Genomic DNA, 12,233 nt, shown 5'->3' with positions numbered 1-12,233 from the left:
CGACAAGCGCTTCCTGGGATTCCAGCTTGGCTTGTCGGGCGCGGTAGAGCGACACCAGCTTTCGGAGCAGCTGCTCCTCCTCAGACTCGCCGCTGCTGCTGCTTGGCGCGTCAACCAGTGTCAGCGCAGCGGAGGCGAGCACCTCCCCGTCAAAAGCTTCTCCTTCAACTGGCGCCCTGGAGCTCGACGCCCAGGGGAGCTTGATGAAGACACCCTTGCCGGCCTTCAGATAGGCGCCGGGCTGGGGCTCCTCTGAGCCTGGCGCTGCGGCAGCGGCGGAGGGATCGGCGGTCGGCGTAGCGCCTGGCGCTCCTGCGGCCTCAGGGCCGTCAGTGCGACCGCCGGACCCCTCGCCAGCTCCCGCGCCAGCAGCCTTGGCGGCCTCCTCACCGGCGGATCATCAGCACCTGTTTCTTCTTCGGCAGCAGCGGCATCGTCAGCATCACCGCGCACGTCCTCCTCGCCGCCCGCCTCGGTCTCCATCGGCTCCGTGGAAGGTGTATCTGACGACCAGGGAAGAAGGAGAAATCAGGAAAATATCCAAAAAAAAGAAAAGTCAGAAGAAGAACACAAGGGAAGTTTCAAGCAAGGGATTACCTGTACTGGGGTCCATGGTCATGGGCTCCACCACCGGGGGTTCGCTGGTGCTGCCCCTTGCCGGAGACTCCTCCCTTGCCAGAGATTTCTCCCTTACCGGAGAACGCTCCCTTGCCGGGGAATCCTCCCTTGGCGGTGTAGTGGAAGCAGATGGCACATCGGAGGCAGTTTCCGAGCCCTCCTGGTGAGGCTGTTCTGCTCCTACACAACCAAACCAACAGTCGCCCAAAAGCAAAAAGTAAACCATGCACTCACGCTAGGGGCTGCACTGGGGGCTGCTTCACGGAGTAATTGCTGGGTCCGGCAAGGTGGTCTCGGGCGCACCCCCTGCCGTCACGGTGGGCTCGTCCTCAATGATAACCACCGGAACCTTGGCTCTCTTCACCGCTCTTTGAGCCAACGTCCTGAAAAGGAATAGGTTCAGATCGAAGCAAGTCAGATACAAGACAAAGCAACGAAATTGAAGAACTACAAGTACAGCAGAAGAGTCTTACTCTTCTTCTTCCTCCTCGTCGGAGCTGAGCGCGGAGAGGTCGAAGTCCGGCCCACCTTCAGCGTGACGAGGCGGAGGAGTAGGATCCCTTGGCCGCTTGGCGGGCGCAGTGGCGGTGGCCCGAGAAGACCCCGCTCCAGTTGCCGCAGTAGTGCGAGGCGCTCCCGCGGCAACATCGCTTGTCGCGGTGGAGCGTGTCGTGCGGCGCGTCGGCTGCTGACTCCTTTGCCGCCCCGCTGCGTCCCCGGCCTTGCGAAGACGCCTTCTTGTTGGAGCTGGGGGCTGCGCTGTGGGCTCAGCCGGCGGCAAGCGGCCTGGAGATGGCGGGCCACTCGCACCCTCGGTGGGTTCGCTCGACTCGGCGTCAGGCGCGGCAAGCTCTTCCTTGCCGTCAAGCCACTCTCGCTCGGCAAGGCTTGCCGCCGCCTCCGCCTCTGCCTCCTCCACGGTGAACCCGAACTCGCCCGCGGCCGCGGCTGCCGCCACCTCTTCTGCCCTGGTGGCGATGCGTTGCATCTCCTCTTCGGTGGTGTCGTGGGTGAGGCTCCTCTGCTCGTCGGCGCGGACCGCGACCTCCACCAGTCCGTCGAAGAAAATCTGCACAACGTCATCCGCTGGCTCTTGCCACGTTGGGACAAGACCATGCGAGTCGCATAGCGGCATCATCGCGCGGATGCGGTCAAGCAAAGAATTATCGCACAACGGGACGACCCCCGCCGGCAGCCTGAACCATTCTGGATGTTGAGAGTCGTGCTTGAACAGCTCCTTGAGCATCGCATCCAGCTCCAGCACGGTGAAGTTAAAATTGAAGCCTGGGCGCAGCCTCATGATATCCGCCGGGCCGCCAAACTCCCAAGCGGGCCTCCTCCTCTCTTGCAGGGGGGCGATGCGGCGGCGGAGAAAGTCTGCGCCCACGGTGCCCACAGTCAGCCCGGCAAGCCTGAGACGCAGGATTCTAGTGACGGCAATCTTCAGCCTAGCGTCCTCCGGGGCCAGGCTGCTCCAATCGTTGTCGCGCACTACTGGGACTTGGCGCAGGGCAGTGAATGGCTGCGGGTTCTCCTCCATGATCCAACACCAATCAGATCTCCACTCCTCCCATTTGCTGCAGATCTCCCCCTCCAGATACGCCTCCTTCTTGCCGGCCCTTGAGATCCAGGCGATCCCGCTGGAAAGAGGCTCTCCTCTCTCGACCCGGGGCATGAAGTAGTGGCAGAAAAGTGCTACATTTGGGTGGACTCCGACAAAGTTTTCACAGAGATGTGCGAAAACTGACATAGTCAGGACGGTGTTGGGGGTGAAGTCAAGGAGATGAAACCCGTAGGTGTTCATGATATCACAGAAGAACTCCGAGAAGGGCGGGCAGAGCCCACAATAGAAGAACAATGGGAAGAAGGGATATCCGTATGGAGCCCGTTTCGAAGCGACGGCGGAGAGTACCTTCGTGCGCGGATGCGCACGCGTCTCCGTCGACCAGAAGAGATAGAACCACTCCCTCAGCCCCGCCGCGTCGAGCTCGGAAGGGAAAGTGGCCCGCTCCTTTCGCAGCGCCTCGAGCCGCAGCGCCTCGACCGACTTCGCGACCTTCCCGGTCTTCGGAGCCATGGCGAAGGTGGTAGAGGAGATCGACGGCATTGGTGGCAATGACGGTGATGAGGGGCGGAGTGCTGCTCTCTCTCAGGGGGGGGGGGAGCGGTGGAGATTTTGGAGTAGTAACCGGCGAGGTGAGCGGCTGCCTCTGTTTCCTCTGCTTATAAAGAGGAAGGGGCGAACGTTACGCTTTTCCGAATAAAGAAACCACCCACGATCTCTCCCACGACGCCGCATTCTATGCGTGCCGTTCGGGAGGGCGCGGTGTATGCGGAGTAGGAAACGGCACGACCCAAGCCGCGCGTGCCCGTGCCCTGTTTTGGGCCTGGCCCAACAGCGCTCGGCACCATGTGTGGCCCAGGCCCGGGGGCTCCTGTCGGTGTACTAGAGTAGGGGTACCCTAGTATCCTGAACTTGTGCACGGGCAGTAGCAGCACCCCGTGGCAAGGCTTGCCAGGCGACCGCCAAGACCCTCCGTGGCTCCTTGCTAGACAAGACCTCGGCAAGAGAAGCTTGCCGGGAAGCCATTCAAGAACAAAGTATTCAAGCCAGGAAGACAAGGCCCCGGCAAGAGGAGCTTGCCGGGAAGGCCAACCAAGGCATCTCAAGAAAGCTTGCCGCGACGCGCCACGCGTCCCGACAAGGCCCGGTGGGCGACAAGCTCCCGAGCCCGACAAGACAACGAACCGCGGCAAGGCACTTGCCGCGGCAAGCAGCCACTCCGCGCCCACGCTCCAGCACATCCACCAAGGTGTCGTCCTGGGACCCTTCCAGGCACGCGTGGCGAGAGGCTGTGCAGCCAGCGGTGCGCGGTGGCAAGCGGCGCTGACAAGAAGGCCATCGTGGCGATCGGTGGCGCCCCTGACGGCCTCTGTTTGCACTGTTTGGACGACACAGACGGGCATTTAATGCCCTTGTCCCCTGCCGTCAGGGTCAGGTATGATACACTGTATCTACAGTATAGGTGTTGTACCTACCACATTCTTTTTCCATTTTTGCCCTTCGTCTGCGTTGCCACCTGTCGGTGACCCCTTGAGCGTATAAAAGGAGGCCCATGCGCAACATAGAGGGGGTTCGACTCATTCGAAGCTAGAAACACTCTCACACTCGGTTTCGTAGCGCTGATCGCTCCTGAGCAAGAACCTAATACACACATAGATGCAGCAGTAGGAGTATTATCTCTCCGGAGAGCTCCAAAGCTGGGTAAACTGCTCGTGTGCATTGCCTCGATCTACTCTTCGTGCGACCTCCGCCCTCCGCCGAACCGAAAGGGGCTCGGTCCGCCGGTCCCATAGGTTTTCATGGATCAGTTTCCCCGACAATGCCCATCCATTATCAATACATATTCCATCTGTCATCATACCATGTTTTTCCACTCAAATGCTGTTCTTGTTCATCAGACATCAAAAAGGAAGAGGGTGATTGCCGAACCTGAAGGAGCACCAGCAAAGTCCTTGAAAAACGTGGTGGTGCTGGAGAAATCAGATAGCACCCCACTTATATTGGTTGTACAACTAGTGACACAAAACGTAGGACCGACTCCAGCAGACTGTACCCATAATTCACTGGCCACACCACTAGCTCCACCACACAGGACCTGCACTCCAGCAAAAGCTATACCGATTTCATTTGCCATAGCACTAGCTGTACCACAGAAAAATCCCACTCCAGCAAAAAGTACAGCAAGTCCACCGGCCGAAGACCTATCCCAACTGCAGACACGGCCAATTCCTGCAGATTGGAACCCCATTCCAATTATTCCCAGTTTAAAAGACAATGCTTTCAATGTTGTTAGGGACTACATGCATATATTCCTATCATGGGAAGATTATTGTAAAGACAAACACCATTTTCACATCTTCCTGTCCAACTTACATGTAAGTGCTATTATTCATGGTTATTATTTTCCCGTTTTCTGCTGATTGAACACATCAATGATTTACATTACATTGTTGTAACTAGGTGAGGGTCAATCTGGATAGTCATGACGAGCAAAGCTTGCTTGTGCTTTTCAAGGAAGCATTGCAGCAGTATCGGTGTTACCTGAGGAAATCACACTTTGATGGCAAGTCTAGAAACGAATTTCCGGTGAAGTCTCCTGTGCTAAATTTAGAAGACATTGAATGGAAAAACCTTGTTATGCATTAGTCTCGTTCCCAGGATGAGGTACTGTCTATGAAATCACATGACAATTTGAACTTCTACTTTTCCGCATGTGCCTTACGAATCTTTTTTGCAGGAAATCTGCTCGAAGAAGAATTCCGGTTTCAAAAGAACAACCGGATATCACAAATATGCTATCCGCTGCTTTGCTCTTGTTAGTACCTGTTGTCATGTATCACTGTACTTGCATACATACCTGGTTCATTATGTGACAGCAGTATGCATGATAGCTTGCTTATCAATTGTTCACTCCAAATTATCTGATCTGTATGAACGTGTAGAATATATCCAATGCCAATGTTTTTTTAGCTCTGCATTTTTCTTGTCAGTACATGCTGTCCTTTATCAGTGTACTTATAATGACAGGTAGTTGTTCATGTACCATCACTCTGTAGCTTATTTTCCTTTGCCCTCCATTTTCTACACATCAGATCTATATTTACTCTTACCATAAGGTTGGTACTGAAGAAGTTTAGTTGTGCATTGCTCTTGGCTATGCCTTTTGCGTGTATCGCTGCACTTACATTTATAGCTACTTGGTTATGTAGCATCACTCTTCATCTTATCTTAAGTATTCTCCATTTTTTCGTATGTTATCACATCTATATTTACTCTTAACAAAATATAGAATAAAGGCAATGCTTATGAAGAAGATTCTGTGGTAAACTTCTTGAATTGCCCCCCCCCCATCAGCATGGACAAGGCCTTTATAGAGCCTGTCTTCACCAATAATGTAAGTTTGTCCATCTCAAGCCTTCAAACTTTGTTGTGTATATTTGGTTAGGCATGACTGCAACGGCTGTTTATTTTTGGTGTTTGCATAAAATTGCATGTTTAAAGTTTATTATGTAGTTCATAAACAAAAGTTTGTCCTTTCTCAGTTTAAGTTTTCAGTTGTACAACCAAGTTCCTTCTTCATACCATGTAAATAAACTATACAGAGCAAGTGATCTGCTTTTGCACTGCATGTATGCTTCTGTTCTTCATCCGCAATCCACTTGTGTGGTGAACCTACCTACTATTGCACAATGTCATATTCTGCAATGTCTTAACTATGAACAATGTCATATCATTCTACTAATCCCTCCGTCCGAAAATACTTGTCATTGAAATGGATGTATCTAGATGTATTTTAGTTCTACACACATCCATTTTGATGACAAGTAATTTCGGACGGAGGGAGTATTATTTAAACCGTCTCTTTATTTGCCAATCTGAAATGGGATAAATTGACAGCACACTAACCATTGATACTTATGAGTTCTTGATCTGTAATCCAGTGGTGTCGTGAAGCTGCCAACTCCTTCACAATGTCATTTCCTGCCATGTCTTGACCTGAACAATACCATATTGTGTTAATGCAATTTTAAACTGTGTCACTTTATTCGTCAGTAAGAAATGTGATGAATTGTCAGCACTGATACTTTTATGTGCAAAACCTGTCATTTGTCTGCTTGTTTATCTTTCAGAGTGAGGAAGATATAAGTGTTGAACAAGCGCAGTCTCATCATCTTGCTCAGCTGCTTGCGCTGCAGCTCCCCAGCAGGGCTAACCTTTCTTGAACTCTATTGAAGTGCTGTCAGTTTTGTATATTATTTTGTTGACGTGTTTATTTGCACTGGTGACGATCTTTGATGCCCAGTGTATGTAATCTGCTGTCTGTGTGTGCTTTATTATCATAGTGGCGAACTTTGATGCCCAGTGGATGTAATATGCTGTAATTTCTTTATTGTATAGTCTTGGTTTTTTCTTATTCACAATGCTGCAGTTATTTTACTCTATATATATCCTTTCTTCGCAGTAAACCGGCCAAACCGTAAAATTACGGTACATAATCGGGCCGTCATGCAATCACGATGTAGGTTGGGCCTGAAACGTGCCGAACAGCTAACGGGCCGGCAGCAGCCCAAAATGAACCCCGGCCCATGATTGTGCAAATCAAATCACGGGCTTTTAACAGGCCAAAATTGTCTCGGTCCTTGTTTGGCCTAGTGAGATATCGGCTGCGAGCAGGCCTGATGCAAACCGGGCCGTAGTTAGGCCCAACTATATGATGGGCTTTTAACAGGACGAAATTAATATATGGATGAAAAGTTAAACGGGCCCTTAACAGGCCAAAACTAATATCAGGCCGAATTACTAAGTGGGCCTTTAGCAAGTGGGCCCAAAAGTATAGTGTCCAGTTGACGGGCCGAATCTGATATGGGCCATAATTGAGCCCAAAGCCTCTAAAGGGTCGGACCTGCTGTGGGCCATAATTTGGCCCAGAACGTGGTAGGTTTTTATAGGGCCAGATCTCATATGGGCCACTATTAGGCCCGGCACGTGACAGGCCATTAATGGACCTGATCAAATATGGGCCAACATTTGGCCCAAAACATGACAGCCAGTTAATGGGCCGGCCTACTAGGGTCCTCAAAATCTTGTTGGCCTACAGCTGCGCCGGCCTATTAATGTCGGCGAAATCTCATGGGCCTTTAGCCGGGCCGGCCCATTATGATCCGCAAGAATCTTGTGGGCCTTTACCTGGGTCGGCCCATTATGGCACCCAAAAATCTTGTGCGCCTTGACCTGGGCCGACCCATTATGGCCCGCAAAATCTTGTGGGCCTTTAGCTGGGCCAGCCTATTATGGTCCGTAAAATCTCGTGGACCTTTAGCTGGGCAACCCATTATGGTCCGCAAAATCTTGTGGGCCTTTAGTTGGGCCGGTCCACGTGTCAACATATCATAGGCGCATCTCGCCCATTGGATGAGTGACACCTATGCCAGCGCGGACCTGACACATGTCTCCTCCAGCCAATGATGATTTTACACGTGGAAAATGCCCATTAGTCGGGGCTGTTAATGGGTTATCAGATCCAAAACCCGACTCGATAGCTTAATGACGTTCCGTTGCAATGGATGCCACGTGTCGATCACCCTTGACGAAAGCACTTCTGTGACGCGCGATTTATCGTCATGGAAGTGGACACTTCCATGATGATAATTTTGGTAATGTCATGGAACACTTCTACGGCAGCACAGGTATGACTATCTTGATTCTGTCATAAATTTGTCATGGATGTACATGCATGCCAAAAAACGTGACCTATTGTGACAAACACGTATCATCACAGAAGTGTATGTTTTTGTAGTGTCCATCATTACTTCCAAATATGATCCCCCATTTCCCGCCTAGGGCGGACAACCAGAGTCTCAGGGGCTACTATCTATATGGAGCACACCTACCGCGTGCGTCACAGCCTAAAATTATGTAGTTTTCATTACGTACCTCAAAGCCTCCGAGCAGGCTCGTAAAGGCCTCATTCAACCCGCTTGTGGCGGACGAAATCTTCTTGAGCACCGTGCTCATTAATGAATGGTGCTCCTCCAAGAGATCAGCTCGCTCCAGAAGGCCCGTCGGTGTGTCAGGCCGGACACCGTATTGCGTCGGACCCTTTTTATCGCCCCCCATGGGAGTTGAACGCTCTGGGCTCAGGGCGGCCGAAGTATTAGCTTTTGGCTCCGGCAGGACTGGACTCCTCTGTGACGACACCTCGCGGTCGCCTGCCTCATGGGGCGGAGAGTTTGGTGGAGTCTCACTCTCCATCATCTCCAGAGGGAAAACCCCTGAAGACAAACTCTGTCGGGAAGAGCTACTAGCCGGACTACAAAGAATAAATCTTGGTTATTGTTCTCAAGGAAGGAGGTAGTACCTTCGTATTTACGATTAACTTACAGCTCACCTGAGGGCTGGCTCGTTGGCGAGCATGGCGCGGTGAGGACACCCTTCGGGGCAGGGCCCCCTGGCGAAGCTTTCTTCCCTTGTTTGGCCACCTCCATCTCCAAGCCTTCGGAGGCGGCCCTTTTCTTCCCGCGAGGGGAGGAGGCCTTAGATTCCCCTCCCCAATTATCCTCCTTTGGGGAGGTAGCAATTCCCCCGGTTTGGATGCGCAATGTGTGAAGTTTTGCTTCTTTGTTCTTCCCTTCGTCTTTCCCCGAGGGCACTTTGCTTAGCGCACGGTCAAGCATCTTGGCTATGGCAGGACTAGGCGAGCCTTCGTGAAGTGGCACCGGACACCTGATTCTCTCCACCTTACTGCGCCATACCTGGCCACAGAGGATTTTCAGAATAATATTATGATAAATATAAACAAAGTGTTCGGTTTCTGGCTTACTTACTTGGGTATCTGGGTGATTGCAGCTCAGGCCCGCATCCTCGATGGTGTCCGGACACTTTGCTTGTGGTCCGAAGAATAACTTACACATCCCTTCGAGCATCAGGCCGAAGAACTGCAGAATAGTCCGCGGACCTTCCGGATTGAACTCCCACATTCGGAGAGGCCGGTGTTTGCACGGCAACAACCATCGGATTAGCATTACCTGAATTATGCTGGCAAGGCTAATGTGCCTCTCAAGAAGCTCCCAATCCCGTCCTATATTGGTACATCATTAGCAGGCCCCCAATCCCGTCCTATATTGGTCCATGACGCAGTTGAGGAGGAGGACCCGAATGGAAGTCGGGGCAGCCACCCACTTTGTGCCTCTGGGAGCCGTGATGTAAAACCACCTCCGCTGCCATAAATCGGACACCTCTGGGAAGGAGCCCTCTGGCCATGGAGCATCAGCATTTCTGCTTATTATTGCACCTCCGCACTCCGCATGATGCCCTTCAATCATTTTCGGCTTCACATTAAAGGTCTTGAGCCATAAGCCGAAGTGTGGAGTGACATGAAGAAAAGCTTCGCACACAACGATGAACGATGAAATATGGAGGATAGCGTCTGGAGCTAGATCGTGAAAATCTAGCCCATAATAGAACATGAGCCCTCTCACAAAGGGATCAAGGGTGAGGCCCAAGCCGCAGAGAAAGTGAGAAACAAATACGATGCTCTCGTTGGGCTCGGGAGTAGGGATGACCTGCCCTGGAGCAGGAAGACTGTGCTTGATGTCGGCGGTCAGATATCCGACCTCCCTAAGCTTCACAATTTCCTCCTCTATGACCGAGGGGGCCACCCAAAGGCCTTGGTTGGATCCAGACATGATGAAGGATCTGGGGTGCTGGGGTTTGGGTTTCGGGTGTTAGAACTCGAGATCCAGACATGGTGGAAGAGAGGGATAGGCCTCGGCCCCTTTATAAAAGGGCAGAATATCAAGCGTCCTCAGCATAACCGCTCGGGACTTGCCTAAAAACACGGAGTCCTACCAACAGGCGTCATGGGGCTACACGCCCCCATATTGGTGGGAGATCCCGCGATAAGAGGAGCATGATCTCTGCTTGTACAGGATGTGCCAATAAAACCGCCTCACAACGCGTATCGAGATAGGCCAAGAAAAACTGGTTTGTATTGGATCAAATCACGGCGTAAGAGCACACCGTACAAAAATTGCCAGCAGATCAGATTTATGAAGTGCTATGCTCTCTTCAAAGGTGTGCGGAAATTATCTCGCAAAGCCAGACACAATCATCGATCTACTTTGGAGTATTCGGAGATGGAACCCGCCTTCAAATGCCGAAGACAAACTGCACGCCGGACTTATCATCATTGAAGCCTGGTTCAGCGGCTACTGAGGGATTCCTGGATTTGGGGGTATCCGGACAGCCGTACTATATACTTTGGCCGGACTATTGGACTATGAAGATACAAGACTCAAGACTTTGTCCCATGTCCGGATGGGACTCTCCTTTGCATGGAAGACAAGCTTGGCGATTTAGATATTATATTTCCTTCCTTGTAACCGACTCCATGTAAACCCTAGCCCTCTCAGGTGTCTATAAACCGGAGAGTTCGGTCCGTATAAGGACGATCACAACATTCATAATCATCATAGGCTAGCTTCTAGGGTTTAGCCTCTAAGATCTCATGGTAGATCAACTCTTGTAACACTCATATCATCAATATCAATCAAGCAGGAAGTAGGGTTTTACCTCCATCGAGAGGGCCCAAACCTGGGTAAACATTGTGTCCCTTGCCTCCTGTTACCATTAGCCTTAGACGCACAGATCGGGACCCCCTACCCGAGATCCGCCGGTTTTGACACCGACAACGGGTCCACAAGAGAGGTTGCACTCTTTTGTTTCTGCTTATTTTATGCATTGCTTAAACTTACATGCTACTTTATCATCCTGTTCAACTCTTGGACTCCCAAGTCAGGTCCAAATTAATGTTCAAACTTGAGTTCTAAATTAGTTGTGGGGCACATATCGAGGCAGCAATGAGTAGTATGTCTATCTAATATCTGGTTCACCTAGGGTATGCCTATGTTGTTCATCTTGGGTGGGAAACAAATAATAAAGCAATCATCATCTGTCTTTTTATTAATTTAAAGCAATCATCAGCCTTCTATCATTATTTTTGGATCCATCCACTAGCTGTTACCATCACTCTAAATTTCTGCATGCTCTCCTTACATAATCTCACCATATTTTTTTTTGTATGCATGTCAGATATTGTACACAGTCATGTTGAACATGTAGAGAAAAAGAGAAGAGTTTTGCGCGGCAATACAATGTCATGCAGACATTGCAACATGGTGGGTTCAATGGCAAACCCTCCCCACCCCTCTCCAGATTGTAATCTAGAGGAAGATATTTGTTTTGAGGCGGATTCAGATGCCGCTGACCACTCCTATTTACCCCCCAGGGTGTTTGCTTTACCTTGTCATGATGATGTTAGTCATATCATGCATATGTTGCCTTGTAGTCCTACTTTTGACATCATATATGTCATCTGCTTAGTTTAGACATGTTCTGTAATGCCACATGTTTAGTTTCTATATCATATATGGGAAATATGCAGTCTCATGTCTTTTAGCCAGCCATAATATATGTGAAATGTGCAATGCCATCCTGTTTAACCAGGCATCATATATTTGAATGATATCTTGCCCATCCTTTTCTTCATTACATTTCCATTTGTCGACAATGTTTGTACATTAAACTACTCTTCCTGTGAATCAGCCATTTGGGTGGCAGATGGAAAAATCTGGAGTGAAAACAAGGCCTTCAGAGCAGACAGTGCTACCTGTCGAAGCAGATCTCTTGTTGGGTCCCGATAGCTCCTCAGAGATGGATTCAGAGACAGATGACCAGTCCTATTCCCCCACTGAGGTGTATGCTCTAACTTGGCACGGTTATACTGCTCATATCATGCATATGGTGTCTTGCATTGCATAGTTTAGACATCATATACACAATATTCAACACCATGTTCTTAGTTCAGACATCATATCGAATGCCCTCTGTTTAGCATATAAATCACATATGTGAATTAAATGATGCGATCCTGATTACTTAGATAACATGTAGGTGAATTATGTCATGCGATCCTGTTTAGTTATTCATCATATCTTTGAATTATGTTATGCTATGCTATCCAGTTTAGATAGACATCATATATGTGAAATTA

The sequence above is a fragment of the Triticum dicoccoides genome, chromosome 7B, assembly GCF_002162155.2.
Source record: "Triticum dicoccoides isolate Atlit2015 ecotype Zavitan chromosome 7B, WEW_v2.0, whole genome shotgun sequence".
NCBI lineage: Eukaryota > Viridiplantae > Streptophyta > Magnoliopsida > Poales > Poaceae > Triticum > Triticum dicoccoides.
Note: the sequence above shows the minus strand (reverse complement) of the source record.